Raw genomic sequence first — 20,384 nt, 5'->3', positions numbered from 1 at the left:
ATTCACACTACTATTCTACTAAAATAATATGTTGTGTTTTCAGTAGTTGTCTTATAGGCTATGTGTTTGAAAGTTGTGCTTTGATTTTTAGGTGCATACTGATTATTATTCTTGCAAACATTGTTTTAGTAGGGTAAAACTAAATGCCTTCAGGACATATTTCTGCCTTTAGAGTGGATATACAAACAAAACTCTCCCTGAAGAGAGATTGTAAAACCAAGTTCCTAATCCAGCCTTGGGTTGACGCGCTTCAAGCACTCTTCGATAGGTTGATGGGTTTTGGTTGATAGTTGATTTATTGCAGAAAAGATTAACAAGAATTATGTACCTGATTGAGATGTTCGGTTAACCTGGAGGTGCGAAACAGCAGAGGTTCAACGATTTCCATAGTTCCAATGTAGCGCTTGCTGCGGTCAAAAAACCTTTTGGCTGCATGCCTGCCAACTTCCAGACTGCTTTAATTATCTCTACTAGGTCAGGTGCTGCAGTCACCTGACAAAGTGGGCCGTGGCCAACGCAATTTCGCACCTCCACATTGCTCAACATTACACAAAGCAAATCCAAATACCAACAAAATATTATTCAATTAAATTATGATAAATGCAAAACACTTAATATTATTTTATCCTAATATTTCATAACTATAAATAATAACAATAAACATAACCCATTCTGGCTCCAACAGAGATATTTCAAAATGTTGAATATTATTTCATACATCTCATTAGTGCTCATGACCCCTGGTTCTTTCATTCATGCAGTTTTATCAGACAGGTGTTTAAATGTAGTGCGTATTTAAATGTGGGGGCAGCACAACCCCTTGACATACTTAGAGGGGCAACAGAATTCAATTCAATTTGATTTTATTTACATAGCACCAAATTACACTTTTGGTAAATGCTCCCCAGGGTGGGACACTGCCTCATATGTTGTTGCTTCTCAGAGAGAGATAGAAAGAGAGTGAAAGAGAGAGAGAGAGAGAGAGCGAGAGCGAGAGAGAGCGAGTTCTTGGACATTAATCAACTTTACCTGCCATGACAGTTAAGTTTTACACACTCTGGGCTCCTCCTTACAGGTCTGACATAAGAGGAAGGGCAGAAATAGTCAAAGTTCACTTTACAGACTCCATTTTAAAAGGAGGAAGAAGATATCTACTTTTAACTAAACTCAGTTTGAAAACCTTAAACTTGGTTATGTTTGATAGAAACATGTGAGTCTAGTTTTGAGAAACATTTTCTGATGTGTGTACACATCCGTGCAGTGATTGATTTATTTAGAAAAGGTTGTATCCCCAGGGGAGGTATTACTACAAAATGGCGGCATAGTAAACAGGTCAGTTATTCATCTATCCACACTACTATTCTACTAAAGTAATATGTTGTGTTTTCAGTAGTTGTCTTACAGGCTACGTGTTTGGAAGTTGTGCTTTTAATTGTAGGTGCATACTGATTATTATTCTTGTAAACATTGTTTTAGAAGGGTGAAACTAAATGCCTTCAGGACAAATTTCCGCCTTTAGAGTGGATATAGAAACAACTTTCCATGAAGAGATATATTTCCAAAAAATGTTATACATCTCATTGGTGCTCTTGACCCAAGGTTCTTTCATGCATGCAGTTTTATCAGACAGGTGTTTAAATGTAGTATGTATTTAAATGTAGCGGCAGTTTTATCAGACAGATGTTTAAATGTAGTACATATTTAAATGTAGGGAACATTTCATCAGACAGACGTTTAAATGTAGTACACATTTAAATATAGGGGCAGTTTTAACAGACAGGTGTTTAAATGTTGTACGTATTTAAATGTAGGGGCAGTTTTATCAAACAGGGATTTAAATGCAGTACATATTTAATTGTAAGGGGCAACGGAACCTGTCGACTTACTAAGAGGGGCAACAGAATTCAATTCAATTTTATTTTATTTACATAGCACCAAAATAATAAAATTGTCTCGAGGCGCTCTGCATAGCCCAGAGGGGGGCCATCTGCATGGGCCAGGTACAGAGGTAGAGATAGAGGGGGGCCATCTGCATGGGCCAGGTAGAGAGGTAGAGATAGAGGGGGCCATCTGCATGGGCCAGGTAGAGAGGTAGAGATAGAGGGGGCCATCTGCATGGGACAGGTAGAGATAGAGGGGGCCATATGCATGGGCCAGGTAGAGAGGTAGAGATAGAGGGGGCCATCTGCATGGGCCAGGTAGAGAGGTAGAGATAGAGGGGGCCATCTGCATGGGCCAGGTAGAGAGGTAGAGATAGAAAAAGTGGAGGGGGGGCTGGCAGAAGGTAGAAACGGGATTATTTCAAATGATTGCTGCACAATGACACTTTTGGTAAATACTCTCTAGGGTGGGACACTACCTCACATGTTGTTGCTTCTCAGAGAGAGAGAGAGAGAGAGAGAGAGTGAGTGTGTGTGTGTGTGTTCTTGGACTTTGATCAACTTTGCCCGCCATGACAATTAAGTTTTACACCTTTGACACTCTGGGCTCCTCCTTACAGGTCTGACATAAGAGGAAGGGCAGAACAGGTTGTTCATTTAGAAAAGGTTGTATCCCCAGGGGACGTATTCCTACAAAATGGCGGCATGGTAAACAGGTCAGTTATTCATCTAACCACACTACTATTCTACTAAAGTAATAGGTTGTGTTTTCAGTAGTTGTCTTATAGGCTATGTGTTTGAAGATTGTGCTCTGAACTTTAGGTGCACACTGACTATTATTCTTGCAAACATTGTTTTAGTAGGGTGAAACTAATTGCTTTTAGGACATATTTCTGCCTTTAGAGTGGATATACGAACAAAACTGTCCCTGAAGAGAGATATTTCAAAATGTTGAATATTATTTCATACATCTCTTTGGTGCTCATGACCCCTGGTTCTTTCATTCATGCAGTTTTATCAGACAGGTGTTTAAATGTAGTGCGTATTTAAATGTGGGGGCAGCACAACCCCTCGACTTACTAAGAGGGGCAACAGAATTCAATTCAATTAGATTTTATTTACATAGCACCAAATTACACTTTTGGTAAATACTCCCCAGGGTGGGACACTACCTCATATGTTGGCGCTTCTCAGAGAGAGATAGAAAGAGAGAGAGCGAGAGAGAGAGAGAGTTATTGATCAACTTTGCCTGCCATGACAGTTAAGTTTTACACCTTAGACACTCTGGGCTCCTCCTTACAGGTCTGACATAAGAGGAAGGGCAGAAATAGTCAAAGTTCACTTTACAGACTCCATTTTAACACTACTATTCTACTAAAGTAATATGTTGTGTTTTCAGTAGTTGTCTTATAGGCTATGTGTTTTAAAGTTGTGCTTTGATTTTTAGGTGCATACAGATTACTATTCTTGCAAACATGGTTTTAGTAGGGTACTACTAGGGTAAGACTAAATGCTTTCAGGACATATTTCTGCATCTGGCCAGGTAGAAAGGTAGAGTTGTGGCGGTTGGGGTGTGGTGCAAGGGAAGGGAGGAGAGAGGGAGGGGATAGAGTCAGAAACATGGCAGATTAATTCATACAGGTATCAGGATAAGCATGCTACCATACATGTGGCAACATACTGTACATAAAGTATACATACATACATACATACATACATACATACATACATACATACATACATACATAAAGATGGTATATACATGATGCATACATACATAAAGATGGTTTATACATTATGCGTACAACATGGATAATGGATAAAATGGGGAGAGAGCATTCAAGCATTTTATAACAGTTTACTTAAACAGTGTGCTCATAAGGTTACTATTACCAGTGTAAGTAGAGCAATGAAACAGAAAACTATGTTGATGGTGGCAATTATTTACTTTAAATAGAGTAGCACAGAGTATGTAGATGTATCATGAGCGGGGTAGAGTTAATGCATGGGAGTGTGATGGGGGTGGGTAGGCGTATAGGCAGAGGGTTTCTGCATGTAGATCATGTGGAGAGACAAAGAGAGTGGGCAGAGCTTGTTTGCCTGAAATGTACTTAATAATTATGGTGATGAAGAACAATGTTTTCACAGCTATCGGCATTTGCAGGCAAAGGTCACGCTATAAGAGATAGAGATATTTGGTTAGTAAACCACAATTTCATAAAGATTTGATAATATGATATAGAAGGAGACGAAGAGGGAGTGGTAGAGGCTGTCCGGCATGGTGTATGGGAATTTTGTTTATGGTTAGTTATGGTTGGCTGACATGGTTAATGGGAATTTTGTTTATGTTTAGTTATGGTTGGCTGACATGGTCCATGGGAATTTTAGTTATACAAGGAGAGCAGGGGTGGCAGGATGCGCCGCATGCTGTACCCAGGATCTGTAAAGGCCCTCCTACACAGTACAACATGCACTGTCTGTAGCCCACTGCTGCTAAACACAACAACATGCACTGTCTGTAGCCCACTGCTGCTAAACACAACAACATGCGCTGTCTGTAGCCCACTGCTGCTAAACACAACAACATGCGCTGTCTGTAGCCGACTGCTGCTAAACACAACAACATGCGCTGTCTGTAGCCCACTGCTGCTAAACACAACAACATGGCTGACAAGAAGTAGGAAGTATGTTGGGACAGGTGCCGGGTTTTGATGCATTATTCATGACTATGGGATACACTAAAGAGGAAAGTCTTTAGTCTAGATTTAAAGATTGAAAGGGTGTCCACTTCTCAAATGGAGGCAGGAAGATTAGTGTTAGCAAAAGGCTCTGCTTAATGGTTATGGTGATGAGGAACAATGTTTTCACAGCTATTAGCATTTGCAGGAAATACCTCCCTTATCATTTGAATAGCCCTAATTTGCTAATGGGCGTGTCTTTAGGAGCTGAAACCACACTGCGAGACTGAAATGTGCAATATTAGTGTTCTATTCTCCTTACAAAGTGCTAATTTCCTTTTAAATTTCAGACTGTATTTGAAAAATAAAAGATTCAAGGTTTCTGGGGGTGTTCTTTTTATGTCTGTCTGCATTGCAATTTAAGTGTACTGTATTCGGAAACCAACAGACAAACTCAACCGGATAAAACAGAAAAGTATGACCAATGTGAAATGTTATATGTAGCAATGTAACAGTAGCCTGACGATGTCATACTCATAATTCTAGTCAGAATATGAGTCTGATACCGCTCCATTGGGCTGTGATTATGGGGCGGGTTTCAACCGAACCAGGAGAAAAAATTAAATCGCTCAATTGGTTACCTACAACCAATCAGAACAACGTAGTATGTGACCAGGGCCAGCTGATAAATGAAACTTTTACCGGATCCCGTAGGAAGGAAGGCAAAAACATCTTTTCGATTGACAAATGTCTTGATCGCGTTTCTCTGTTCCTCTTTCAAAATGAATGTCAATGTCTAAATGGACTCGAATCTATACATTTCAGCTCTCCAGCGGCAGCCATATTTGTTGAAAACGAATTCAACCCCTGTGTTGGTGACGTGGTTGATTACGTTACTGTTGATCATCTGTCCATCATCGTATAAAGCCCGCCTTGACAATTTGATTGGTCCGACTATTTCTGATCAGAGATAGTTTCTCCCCAATGGAGCAACGCCAGACCGAACTTCCCGACTTCAAATGTTGTGGGCGGGGCTAAGTTTGGTCTGGTATCCAGGCTAATGTAACAGTGCTATATTCAACACAATACACGTATCTTCTGTCTTGGCCTTAGGTAAGAGAGACCTTGACAGGAGCAGTAGTACATCATGTGACTGCTGCCTGGTGATCTTTAAGGGGATCAAATGTTTATGGTCGGCCAGGTTTGGGTAAGAGAGACCCTGGCAGTAGTAGTAGAGAAAATGGTCACCCAGTTATCATCACCATAAAATAAACCAGATTTCCTCCTGTAGAAAACTGAGTCCCACTCTGGGTCATGTCAAGAGAGACACGGTAGCTAAGACACGTTTGTTAAGAGCAGACTCTGAGTGACTAATGACTGCGGACTTCGACAGCATTTGGTCTTCATCAGGTAGCAAAGAAATGTCCCAAAAAACAATTGGGAAAAGAACTACCAAAGTGTCATTTGTGACAGATTGTCCGTGCATGGTCCCAAACAGCGTGTAATATGAGCTGACTTGGAATAGTGAAAAATCCCAGATGAATATATTATGACACAGATCCCACTGGATCCAGATCCAGCTCTGACCGGGCACTGGTGAAGTGCTGAGTCATCAGTGGAGTCTGCTGCTATCTGACCAGGCACTGGTGAAGTGCTGAGTCATCAGTGGAGTCTGCTGCTATCTGCCTATTACAGAGCAAGTTGTATCAGCATTTAAAATAGAGACATGCAGTGACTATCAGTCCAACAGAGGTTGGTGAATTGGCACCTGGCCAAACTTCCAGTTTCTTTCAGACACGTGGTCATAGGCCCTGTGGATACCCACACTGTTCATCACACACTCCTCTCTCTCTACCTTTTCCTCCAGAAACACAGCATCTTCTGTGAGGTACACACACAATAGCAAATCCATCGGCTTCTGTCAAAGGACTGGGAAAAAGCTTTTCTTTCTGATGGGTTTCCAGTGGTCATCTGCAACTCACTTAGCTGGCTTAACTTCTCATAACTAACTACACATGGACACATCAGAGATTGCCACACGTATACAGAAACAAAATATCAGATATTAGACAGTCTAAAATGTATGGGACAATGTATAACAGTTACCAGTGTAGGCAAAGTTGAAGGGTCTGAAGAGTGGGTGGTGGTTTATTACAGTTACCAATGTAGGCAAAGCTGAAGGGTTCTGAAAAGTATTAGTAGCCTCAAGAGGGTGCAGTTTGAGCTACAACTGCTTCTAAAATTTTGGCCACTTTTTCACATTAACATAGTATATGAATGCATGTGGAAGTTATAAGAAAGCTAATGTATTGAAACTGTATGCTACTGCTAATGCTACTGAATGGAGAAAGATGAAAATCTCACCAAACCCTTAACTCTGGTACCTTCTTCTTCAGTACGCTTGGTCTGAGAGATGATGAATGATACCAGCCCTCCCGTAAGGATGGAGGAAACAGCAGCCAAAATGAGTCTTTCAGAAGGAGGGAAGGAATCCTCTTCAAGGTAACTTTGATGCAACTGCATTGAGAGTAATTTGTAGATTTGTCTGTGTATGTGTGTGTGTGTCTCTCTCTGTGTGTGTGTGTGTGTGTGTGTGTGTGTGTGTGTGTGTGTGTGTGTGTGTGTGTGTGTGTGTGTGTGTGCATACACACATGTGCGGGTGTACACTCTAAAAACTGAATGGTCATTATAAATTAGTTATAGGGCATCTTGGGTTCATCTCTTTTCAGTACAACTCACAATAGTAAGAACTATTTTTTAAAGGCACAAGGCTAACTAATTGGAGACAGTTTCTTAAAATGACAGAATACGGGAGAGAGATTAGGCATAACAGTCTTTACCTCAACAGAGGCCTGTGTGATTCTGTTTCATCCATATAACATATTATCAAGTACGTAGGTGAAAATGCAGTGTGTTCTACTGACACAGAGACATTTAAAATGAATTGCTATCATCAAAAACACTCCTCACTGTTCCATGATTGGTGCCTAGATTGTCATTTCTAAACTACAATCCCCCTGAGAGGTCATAGCCAGACTAACACAGCAGACCAGCTCAATGCTGTCAAATCTAAATCCCTCCTTTAAAAAGGGAAATTCTTTCACACTGACTGCCATTCTCTCTTTTCACTTTCATGAACAAACTCAAAACTCAAACTGCTTTCAGATAATAGCATGATTTGTGCTTATGGATGCTTTAGTTTTTCCAGTGATAATAGAAGTTTTGTTGAAATAACATGTTTAGATAACAGTTTCAAACGCACATCACAGTTACTCATTTGGGAGATGCTATTATCTAAAGAGACATATCGTTCAGGTAAAGTAGCCCTCTCTGGGAAGTGAACACAGCATAGGAACACACATTTGAAACAGACATTTGATATCAACTGTGTGAATTCATAAAATTCTATACAGGAGCCTATTGCACCAGGAGAGACCTCCATCACCTGTGCCCACTTGTGTGTCCACGAAGAGTGATTGGTCAAAGGATTGTGTCATAGTTCCGGTCGTCGTGAACATGGAGTAGACGCACTTACTTCACGCTCCCACCTACTTTATAAATGTATAGAATTTAGCCCCTTTTTCCTACCCTACGAATACTCACTTACAACTATTAACCCCTAATAATCAATCCTGTGAGAAAATGGGCACGAAAAACAGCAGAAATACGAGAAAGGAAGACACTACTGCCAAGGATAGCGTAGCTGCTGGCCGTTCTGATATGGACGGCATAGCCGCCATGTTAAAAGAACATAGAGCGGCCCTTTCGACTGAATTAAGATCCACTTTCTCAACCCTCGAGACAAAACTAGACACGATGCAATCCAAAGTAGATGACCAGGACATTCGTTTGCTATCCCTTGAGGCCAATGCCAATGCGGCCAGCGATAGCATTAACGAATTGGAAACTAGCTGCTCAGCCCTAGCCAACGGCAATGCTAAGCTACAGGCAAAGGTGTTGGATTTGGAGGGATGTAGCAGAAGGAATAACATACGTATCATTGGCCTACCTGAGTCAGTCGAGGGCTCACGTCCCACAGAATTCTTTGCTGGGCTACTGGTGGAGGTGTTGGGGGAAAATGTCCTGCCTTCAACACCAGATTTAGACCGTGCTCATCGTGCCCTCACCACTAAGCCAAAACCGGAGGATAAACCCCGATCAGTTGTTATTTGCTTTCACAAGTTCCAAGTTCCGATCGGGTGATACGTGAATCCCGCAAGATGAGAGGTAAACTCCAGTATCGTGGCGATGCAATTCACATTTTTTAAGATTACAGTCCGGATGTTTTGAATCAGCGATCTGAATACCGAGATGCCATGAAGGACCTCTACAACCTTGGCCTCAAACCTACTCTGCACTACTAGTCCAGGCAATGTAACTCAATAGAACTAATGAGGTTACACTAGCAGTGAAAGAGAGTCATTCACAAGGACTCGTTTATTGGCTACAAAATTAACCAGACGGTCCAGGTTGCTCTGATTTGAAATCATTTTTTTCAGCATAGATAATTTCTATGAGGTGTTCAGAACAACATACTAAAAGTCCTAAAAAATCCTAGTTGAGGAAATATGTTTAATTCTCATCAATCCGAGATGTGTGCTAATAAAGCCAGGCAACAATACAAAATGAAACTTTACACAATGAAAGTACCCATGAAAAGTAAAAAGAATTGTATTACAAGTTTCTTTGAAAATGAATTGTAATATGCAAATCAGCTATACACTAATCGAATATGCTCAAGTACACCCAAATAGGCTTAATTCTTTCCTTTACTCCTACCACAATAAAACTTTACATAGTAAAAGTATACATGAAAAGTAACTTTTTTTGTATTACAAGTTTATTTTGAAATTAATCTCAATATGCACATGAGCTCCACACTTATTTAATTTGCATAGGCAGAAACCCCATTCATATGTATGACAAATACTTGGTACTACCAAGCCAGGCAGTTTTCAGGTTAGAGGCCAGTCTAAAAGCAGCATTGCCATCACCCATTGGCAGTAGGATGATTGGATGAAGATTGGGCCGATGTATTTGTCATACATATGAATGGTGTTCATACTCACTCAAGAACGTGACAAGACAAACAAACTGTACATCCTTGGCGGAGGAGATTACGCTACTCATCGGGTTTCCATTTTGGAGAAAGAGCGCATGGGATATTCAGTAGGCCTATATGCTGTAGACCAGGGGTTTTCAACCGGGGGTCCGCGACGGCATTGCAGGGGGTCCGCGACATGAGCCTATGTTGATCAGTTCACCATTGACTTTTTGTATTTTTATAAATTCGCTTTGATATTTCGACACATTTCCAAATTACTCTTGAATATCATGAAAAATATCTAAAATAAGAAAAATATGTCAATTTAAATAGTCTGAATAGCCAAGTCGCATTGCCTGAAATATACTGATGTAGACCCATATTCAGCGAAAAAATTACACTGACAAGTGCTACAGGCGGAATATGTGCCCGGGGGAGGGGGCGTGGTGGCGGCGGTTAGTGATCTACCCTGATCATTTCACATATTTAAGTGTTATAGGCAGAATATGTGTGCAGGGGGAGGGGGCGTGGCGGCAGAGGTTACAAACACGCGCGCGCAGGCACATCAGTGGGCCGCAAATTACTTTCTAGTCAGAATGGTGGTCCCTGGGACAAAACCAGTTGAAAACCCCTGCTGTAGACTAACAAGAGGCTGGATAACTAATTAAAGCTCTGGAATGAACAGTTGTGGCACAAAGCTTAACTGGAAAGAAGAACCAATGACAATTAAATGGAGACACTTGTGTGACAGTTAATGATGATTTTCACATCTCACAGTACTATCGAAACAAATAGTAGATGTAGATTATTAAAATAAAACATGGTGTAGAATTGCAACAAATCAACACGTATAACATACCAGCTCCCTAGAAAATAATGGATGCCTTTTATACCCCAGCCCAATCCATCATGAGAGACCACCATCACCTGTGCCCACTTGTGTGTGCAATCGGCCTCACTCACAGCACAAAGATGAAAGTCAAGCAATTTCCCAAACATCGCACACGGTTTATATAGTTAAGATTGATCTAACTGACGTCATTAACATTTTACATGTCAGTAAAAAGAATCTAGCATGGAGGCTGAGTAGCGTGAGGAATCGTCAAAGCTGTTGTCGTGGGTTACAAGTCCATTGTCAGACGAGGCCAGACACAGAGTGAAGGGAGTGAGGGGTTTAAGTGTGGGAGGAGTAACAGGTGTTGGCCATCAGTACTCTCAGTGATTGTGGAAGCGGTGCAGGTGAGCAAGTTGAAGTTGAAGGGGGCATGGCAGGTGTAGAATCACACTCTGGCGTGACACCATGACTCTTATCCAATACACCTTTTGTCAAATTCAGAAAATTGCTCCTCGCGGCCTTGTAGTTGTCTGTTCTGTGTTTGCGTTCACAAAAGCTCTAGAGTAAAAACACAGTGAATGTCAATCAAACATAGGGGTTAGTACAGAGCCATAAATAATTCACGAGACATTTTTGCCAGAATTGCTGACTCTGCCTTTAATATTGATTAAGACATAAATGAAGAATCAATTTGTGTAATATATCCAGCATGACTGTCTCACTGAAAAAACTGAAAAGTGTCTGCCTTTACTCAAATAAATACTGAAGCTTATGGAATGTGGTATTCCACTTGGTGGAAACATTATGCACGGAAGCATTTACTGTAATCCCTAGCTGTAATCCCTATCCCTACCCATTTACTGTGTTCCCTATCCCTATCCATTTACTGTAATCCCTATCTTAACTTTGTGGAGTCTCACTAGTAACCTTGTTTTAATGATGGACACAAGCTGTGGTCTTTACGCCTTGGTTCTCTTTTAACGCACCTGTTGGAATGTAGGAACTGAGCCTTGCACCTGTTGAACCCTTTGTATTGCCCTCACCATATTTGAAGCACTATCTGTCACATGACATTTAACTGCAAATGTCTCATCAGACTCCATAGAACATTATTTACATTTAATTTAATTCTGGCACCATACACAGCAGCACTGAATTAACGTATCACACTTTCAGGCTTTAATGCTGTTATCCACTCAATGCTTTATACACAGAGGCCAGCGGCAGGAATGTGACCCAGATGCTGTCAGTGACCCGTTTACCAAGTCTCAACAAGAGGACCTGAAACACATATTCCAGGTTTGGATGCAGTACCGCTATACTGAATATGCCCAGTGTTGACAATACTGATCATAACTGAAGTGGGTGGGGAATTCCAGACTGTTCTGGATGTGTAGGACTGTAGCTGTTAGTTCACAGGAGTAAAGACAAGTACACACAAGAGAGCATGCTGGGGAAAGAAAACAGTTCATATGCAGCAAACACAGAAATACTCAGCATAATGATGATGAATGAAAAATGTGACACCTTTATGTATTTTGGAAAGATGTGTTAATATAAAATGATCCTTGTGGAAATTTCACTTATTGTATAGTCATGGCTTACATAAGGCTCCTTATGCTTTCCCTATAAGAAGGGCTAAGTCATTTTTATCCATAGATATGTTATCCATATATTACTGATGGACTTCATGCATGCACTGCTTTGTAATGCTTTTGAATCTCATTGCTTCCTCCTAAGATTCATCTGACTAGATGTACTTTAACCAAAAGAGGGGCCTGTACATTCAGGCAGCAAGTCTCTACTACAAATCAATCTGGAGTAGAAGCAGCAGTTAAAGCAGACTTATCTCACAATAAACCCAATGGCTACTGCTACATCATGTCTCTACTATAAGTCAATCTCTGGAGTAGAAGCAGCAGTTAAAGTAGACTTATCTCACAGTAAACCCAATGGCTACTGCTACACCATGTCTCTACTACAAGTCAATCTCTAGAGTAGAAGCAGCAGTTAAAGCAGACTTATCTCACAGTAAACCCAATGGCTACTGCTACAGCATAGCCCAGATCAATCCCAGTGAAGAGTGAACTAAGTGAAAAACTGCATCACTTTTCTACAGATGCCTTATAACATTGTAGCAACACCACAAAAGTGCAGTGTTCTATAATGTATAGGGCTGGGCAAGTTAACGCGTTATTATTGCATTAACGCATCAATTATTTAACGCTGACAATAATTTTATTGCGCATTAACACAGGTTTTATTATTTATTTTATTATTGTAAAAGTCTGTTGCTCACAGGCTTTTATTCTGTAAAAGTCTGCTGCTGACTGCTGCGGAACCGGAAAAGAAAAGAATGGGCGGATAAACAAACATGGAGAAGGGCATAGACATATATACATAGACGTCCCATTGACTGCTGAACGTTGCTGCGACGTGCCAACTCGCCGCCATCTTGGGGAGGTGAAGACTGGATTCTAAACAACCGCAAGTGAACGGTGGAGCTGCAGTGTTTATGGATAAAAAGCACTATAGCGTTTACATTTCTCAACCAATTTCATTGAGCCGTTTGTATATTCAAGGGTTTATGATCTACGTGGAGTACCAAACAAAGTTTTGTCTCCATGTTACTTAGAATCTCGATAGTTAGGCTAAAATCGCCATAGACATGTATACATACATGTGATAATCGCTGCTAGACGCTCACTTTTCGGGTGCTCCCACAGCTCATTCACTTTGAAATACTGAAAAGAAATCTAAACTATCGAAATAGACCTCCAGTCTAAAATATCACCTAAATGCAAAACACACAGTTGATACCAGCAAATCATTCAACGAAACAGACAGTGGAGCGAGGCTTCGGCAGACTACGTACAGCACAGTAACTGCCAGCAGTGAACTTTTTGGTGCTTCACCACACTCTAACATTAATTCTCTGGCAGTGGCAATAAGCTTTAGTTTTGTGTTTCTTTTGATAACATTGTTTAAGTTGAGATTTACACAAAGTATTTATTTTATTTAACTGCTACTATATAAAAATGCTGATGTTAAGTGTTTGCACAACAAATGTTATGGCACTTTAGTTCATATGGCACTACATTTAAAATAACAGTGTCCAGTTCAAGAAATTGACAAACTAGGAATTGACAAACTGCACTGAAAACTGCGCTGTTTTTCAGACTGAGATAAAAAGAAATCTCAAGAAGAAGTACCAGAGTGTGTTTGAAGGAATACCCAGCAAGGATGCTCTGCTCTGCTAGAAAAGATCTACACAGAAGTCTACATCACAGAGGGAGGAAGTGGAAAAGTAAATGAAGAGCATGAAGTCAGACAGATTGAGTCAAGATCCAAGAGACCAGCTGGACAGGAGACATCAATCAGATGCAGTGACATCTTTAATCTCTTACCTGGCGAAGACAAACCAATCAGAAGTGTTGTCACAAAAGGAGTTGCTGGCATTGGTAAAACTGTCTCAGTTCAGAAGTTCATACTGGACTGGGCAGAGGGAAAAGAAAACAAGATATTCACTACATATTTCCACTGCTTTTTAGGGAGCTCAACCGCATCAGAGAAAAACAGCTCTCTTTGATGGATCTCCTCCACCACTTTTTCACAGAAATAAAGCAGTTAACTTTTTCCAGCCAAGGGAAGTACAAAGTGTTGTTCATCTTTGATGGTCTGGATGAATGTCGACTCCAACTAGACTTTCAGAAAAATGAAAGTTTGACTGATGTGACAGAGGTCACCTCATTGGACGTACTCCTGACAAATGTCATCAAGGGTAATCTGCTCCCCTCTGCTTTACTTTGGATTACCTCTCGACCAGCAGCAGCCAATCAAATCCCGCTTGAGTGTGTTGACCGGGTCACAGAGATACAAGGGTTCAATGACCCACAGAAGGAGGAGTACTTCAGGAAGAGGATCAGTGATCAGAATCTTGCCAGTGAAGTCATCTCTCACATCAAATTATCAAGGAGCCTCCACATTATGTGCCACATACCAGTGTTCTGCTGGATTGCTGCTACTGTTCTTGGGGTAATTCTTGGCTCTTCAGGAGTTGGACAGATTCCAAAGACTTTGACAGAGATGTATACCTATTTCCTTATTTTTCAAACCAAACAGGGGAGCCTAAAGTTTAAAAATGTGCTTGATCCACAGTGGAACCAAGAAGTTATCCTTGGTCTTGGAAAGTTGGCATATGAACAGTTAGAGAAGGGTAATCTGATTTTTTATGAAGAAGACCTAAAAGAGTGTGGCATTGATGTCAGAGAGGCAGCAGTATGCTCTGGCGTCTGCTCTCAGATGTTTCGAGAAGAATCAGGGCTTTATCAAGGAAGGGTGTTCTGCTTCGTGCATTTAAGTGTCCAGGAGTATCTTGCAGCTTTGTATGTGTTTTTGATGATGGCAGTTGAAGGGAAAGACATAATATCCACACACCAAACTCCTGGAACATTTATTCAGCACTGGAAACGGACAGTGAGTCGCTGGTCTCCTGTAATAAAGACATCCATGACCATCTTACACAAGATTGCTGTGGACAAAGCTTTGGAGCATGAAGATGGACGCTTTGACCTATTCCTCCGTTTCCTTCTTGGCCTCTCTCTGAAGTCTAACCAGACTCTCCTGCATGGCCTACTACGGAGAGGACAAACTCAGATGGGCAATAAAAAAACAATCAGTTACATTAAGGCAAAGATCAGGAAGGTTCCTTCATCAGAAAGCGTCATCAACCTCTTCCACTGTCTGCATGAACTCAATGATCACTCCTTAGTGAAAGAGATCCAGAGCTTCCTGAGTGCTGGGAAACTTTCTGAAGCTGAACTCTCACCTGCCCAGTGGTCAGCTCTAGTGTTTGTGCTGCTGACATCGGAACAGAACCTGGATGTGTTTGACTTGAAGAAGTACATCAGATCTGATGAAGGTCTCCTAAGGCTGCAGCGAGTAGTGGAGGAATCTCAGAAGGCTCAGTAAGTATGGTGGCAGTTAGGGCTGAACGATTTGGGAAAATAATCTAATTGCGATTTTTTTCCCCTCAATATTGCGATTGCGATTTAAAATGCGATTTTTTTTCCCCAACAAATCGTAATGAATGATTTAAATATGACCAACACAATATTAGATACATTTAGTGTAAAATATTATTTCCCACATTTTACATTTTTATTGAACTGCTCATTACAGAATCAAGAACAACAAATCGGTGGCTTTGCCACTGTGCATTTAAGTAATTTAAACAAAGTAATTTAAGAATAAACACAAGTCATGCACTTTTTAAACACTGTGTGCAAAATTTTTTTTTAGACCACGTTTTTAATTGCGAACTTTGCGATTAGAAAATCGCGTTCTATCATATCGCGATTAAATCGCAAATGCAATTAATCGTTCAGCCCTAGTGGCAGTGTGAATTCTCAGAAAGGAAGGGGTTAATGACACTAGCTGTGTTTCCATCCAACTTTTTAATGCACATTTTGACCATTTGAATAATAAACCTTGACTGGAAACACTTGAAATTCGTATAAAATCTTCTAATGTGAATAAACATTCGATTTGCTAGAGGGGGGGTGGATTAACTCGCCGTTCTGGTATAATGCGACTAAGTTTCAATTAAATGGGTTTATTTGCATGAATTTGCATTTGTTGCAATTTATTTACGTTCCCAGAAAGGAAGGGGTTAATGACACTACCGTATTTTCCGAACTATAAGCCGCTACTTTTTTCCAACGCTTTGAACCTCGCGGCTTGAACAATGACGCGGCTAATTTATGGATTATTATACCTGTGACTGTATACCGTGGCTTTGTGTTTACGGTGGCTTTGTGGAGCTAGGATGCTAGCATGGATGCAGCCGCATGGATGCTTAGCTCCACGCGATTTCTCAGTATCTCTCAATAACTTAACTAATGTCAAAATAACCACAGTCTACCGGCGTAGACAGAACACAACTCAAAACAGTTTACAACAATACAAATCCAGTCTTTTCAAGTTCTTTAGCTCACTGGTTTCAAACTAGCGTCTTTATTCTATCTCGCTGTCTTCAATCTAACGTTCTACCTGAACAGGAAGAACTACCTTATTTCTGATTGACTCTTGCAACTGTGCTCTCTTAAAGCAACAGTGCACTTATCGTAACTGGCAAAACTAATAATATGCATCACTATTGTATTACTTTTGATATTCATTTTAGCCTGTGTAAAGTTAATTTGTTTCAATGTACCGGTAGGCACCTGCGGCTTATAGACATGTGCGGCTTATTTATGTTCAAAATATATATATTTTTTTTAATTCAGTGGGTGCGGCTTATATTCAGGTGTGCTCAATAGTCTGGAAAGTACGGTGGCTGTGTTTCCATCCAACTTTTTAATGCACATTTTGACCATTTGAATAATAAACCTTGAGGAGGGGGGGGGGGGGTAACTTGCTGTTCTGGTATGATGCGACTAAGTTTCAATTAAATGGGTTCATTTGCATGAATTTGCATTTGTTGCAATTTATTTAAGTTTTCCTGTTAAAGTTGCCCTGACAACCTTATGTTGTGTGACAACCCACAGCTGTTCACAACTCCTTCCTTAATTAGGAGAGTGTCCATTTTTTATTTGCATAATACAGATAATAAAAGTGCAATTCGCATTTTGTTAAGCCAAATTTTCATGAATGCGCGTAAAAGATGCAAATTAGTTAGATGGAAACCCAGCTTCTGATATGCAAAAAAAAAGATTTTGTCTGATTTTTAAATTGGTTTAGAAGCACAACACTAATATACGGACGGCAGAGTGTCCATTTCATTGAGCTTATAGTCACTGGTGGCTGTTTTCCCCTTAAGGCTCAATAGCTGTGAGCTCACTGAAAGGAGCTGTACATCACTGGCATGTATCCTCAGCAAAGCATCTTCAAAACTGAAAAATGTGGATCTCAGTGACAACAATATTGGAGATACTGGGGTCCAAGAACTTTGTAGCGGACTGGAGAAGCCAAACTGTGCACTGGAGACACTCAGGTAAGACATTTTAATTCTTCAGTATTCCATAGTAAAGAGTTCCATGGGATCATTTGTTTCATTTCTTGATAAAATATACTTTGAAAACTATACATGAAAAGCATCCCCATTATTAGAGACAGACTATTCTCTATTTTCACACATAGACTTAAAGATCCTCCATTTCAAAGATAAAAGTTCACTGAACGAACTACAGAAGTTGTCTCGGTTTACAAAACTCATGAAGTGATGTTGGAACAAACACTCAGATGGAAATACAATGTTTAGAGTATCATGAAACAACAATGTCACAAACTGTTTAATGGAAAATCTGGATGACTAGATGACTCCTGTTTACTCCTGAAGTGGGTTGTTACTAAAACCAAAATCCTTAGATTCAGTTAATTAACAATAGGACCTTGACCATAGCACTATGCGTTTAGAACTGCGATTTGGGAAGTAACACCACCTGAGTGTGCATTATTTTCAACCTTTCAAATGCTCTGTCATCCAATGTACCTGACATTAAATATACTGCAAATGTCTTGTTGTGTTTGCCTTGACTGAATTATGACTATATTATCACTGTAGACTCTCAGACTGCAGTATCACAGAGGAGGGCTATGCTAGTCTGGCTTCAGCCTTGAGGTTAAATCCCAATCATCTCAGAGAGCTGGATCTCAGAGGAAATGATCCAGGGGAATCAGGAGTCAAACTGCTTTTAGACCGAAAGGAGGACCCGCATTGTAAACTGAAAAATCTCAGGTAAATGTATATCAAGACCAAGAAAATGAATATGCTGTTTTGCTTTTTTTCAAAGAGTTTCAAAGAAATAAAAAAGATAATGAGACTGTTATTACGTGTATATACAAATAAGTCTTTTTCATTGCAATTTACTTAAACCATTAGTCTCTTTATTTAATAGTCATACCTCATATTATATCAAGATGTTGACCATAGATGAAAATAATATTGAAAGTGAAAGGATGAGCTCAGCTGTTGCAATGAAAACTGAGCCTGTAAGATTTGAAGCTGCTGCACCAAGCAAGCAGACTTATTGAATCAATAGACTATAGTGGGTATCAGTGCTTCCTTTCCCATGAGAAAAACACATTAGATTAGATTAGATTCAACTTTATTGTCATTGCACAGAGTACAAGTACTGAGGCAACGAAATGCAGTTAGCATCTAACCAGAAGTGGAAAGCAGAAGAGTGCAGAGTATGTGCATAATGGTAATATAAATATAGATAAATAGGGTATATACAGTATGACATAAGATATAAGTGGTATGAGCAGTAAGAACATGAGCAGCAATAATGGTGATTAGTGCAGATGTGATATAGATATATGTAAAGTGCAGGTGAAGTACAGGTGAGTGGAAGTTATGAAGTTATAAATGAGGTAGGAGACATGATAAGATAGAAGTAGGATGAATATGGATATGACAACAATTTAAATAAATAGATATATACAAATGAACAATTTAGTGCAAATGTTCAGTGGCTGGAGGGAGGTGTGTGGCAGTCAGGCCAGGGTAGAGGGGGGAATACAGTCACTGTAGGAAGGAGTGTGAGGGGGTAGCCAGGGGGGGCTATCACCGTGGTGCAGAGTTCAACAGAGTGACAGCGGCAGGGAAGAAGCTGTTCCTGAGCCTGCTGGTCCGGGAACGGAGGGCCCTGTAGTGCCACCCTGAGGGGAGGAGAGCAAACAGTCTGTGGTTGGGATGGGAGCTGTCCTTCTCGATGCTGCGCGCCTTCCGCAGACAGCTTTTGCGTTGGACAGCCTCGATGGTGGGGAGTGGGGAACCAGTGATGCGTTGGGCAGTTTTCACTATCCTCTGGAATGTTTTGCGGTCCGCAACAGAGCAGCTGCCATACCAGACTGAGATGCAGTTGGTGAGGATGTTCTCAATGGTGCAGCGGTAGAAGTTCACCAGAATCTGAGGAGACAGATGGGCCTTCTTCAATCTCCTCAGGAAGAAGAGACGCTGGTGAGCCTTCTTGACTACGGTTGAGGTGTTGAGGGTCCAAGAGAGGTCCTCGGAGATGTGAACACCCAGGAATTTAAAGCTTGCGACACGCTCCACCTCCGTCCCGTTGATACAGATCGGGGTGTGTGCGCCACCTTTGGTCCTCCTGAAGTCCACAATTAACTCTTTGGTTTTCATGGTGTTGAGAGCCAGGTTTTTATTGGCACACCACTCTGCCAGGTGCTGAACCTCTTCCCTGTAGGCCGACTCATCGTTGTTGCTGATGAGGCCAATCACGGTTGTGTCGTCTGCAAACTTTACAATGGTATTAGAACCATGTACAGCTGTGCAGTCGTAGGTGAAGAGGGAGTAGAGGAGAGGGCTCAGCACGCAGCCCTGTGGGACACCAGTGTTCAGGATGAGGGTTGAGGAGGTGTTGTTGTCTAACCTGACAGACTGGGGTCTGTTGGTTAGGAAGTCCAGAATCCAGTTTCTGAGGGAGGTGTTGATGCCCAGATCACTGAGTTTTGTGATCAGTTTGGAGGGGATTATGGTGTTAAATGCAGAGCTGAAGTCTATGAACAACAGTCTCGCGTAAGTGTTACTGTTGTCCAGGTGGGAAAGGGCGGAGTGTAGTGCCGTTGAGATGGCATCCTCCGTGCTCCTATTCTGGCGGTAGGCGAATTGGAAGGGGTCCAGTGTGGGTGGTAGACATGTTTTGAGATGAGCCAGGACCAGCCTCTCGAAGCACTTCATGATGGTTAGAGTGAGTGCAACTGGGCGAAAGTCATTAAGGCTCGCTGCCTTGGAGTGCACATATGTGACTTCTTAGTTTGCTTTTTTTATTTTAGTAAGAGACTGCCTTGGTAGAAGTAGTAATGTTTTTGAGTGTTTTTTTTATTTAAGCACCAGATGATGATGTTTTGTGTCAGACAAAGGATATCTTTATTGTCTCTATTTGAACAGGTTCCTGAAAGGGAGTGCTGCTGAGGAAGCCTGTGCT

The 20,384-nt window shown here is 41.0% G+C and overlaps 1 pseudogene; it reads left to right on the top strand.

Moving 5' to 3' along the window:
- LOC105897392 overlaps nucleotides 1–20,384 on the top strand; it is a 233,822-nt pseudogene that overhangs the window by 122,643 nt on the left and 90,795 nt on the right.

The sequence above is a fragment of the Clupea harengus genome, chromosome 23 (assembly GCF_900700415.2).
Source record: "Clupea harengus chromosome 23, Ch_v2.0.2, whole genome shotgun sequence".
Classification (NCBI taxonomy): Eukaryota; Metazoa; Chordata; class Actinopteri; order Clupeiformes; family Clupeidae; genus Clupea; species Clupea harengus.
Note: the sequence above shows the minus strand (reverse complement) of the source record. Positions and strands in the feature narration are given on the sequence as shown.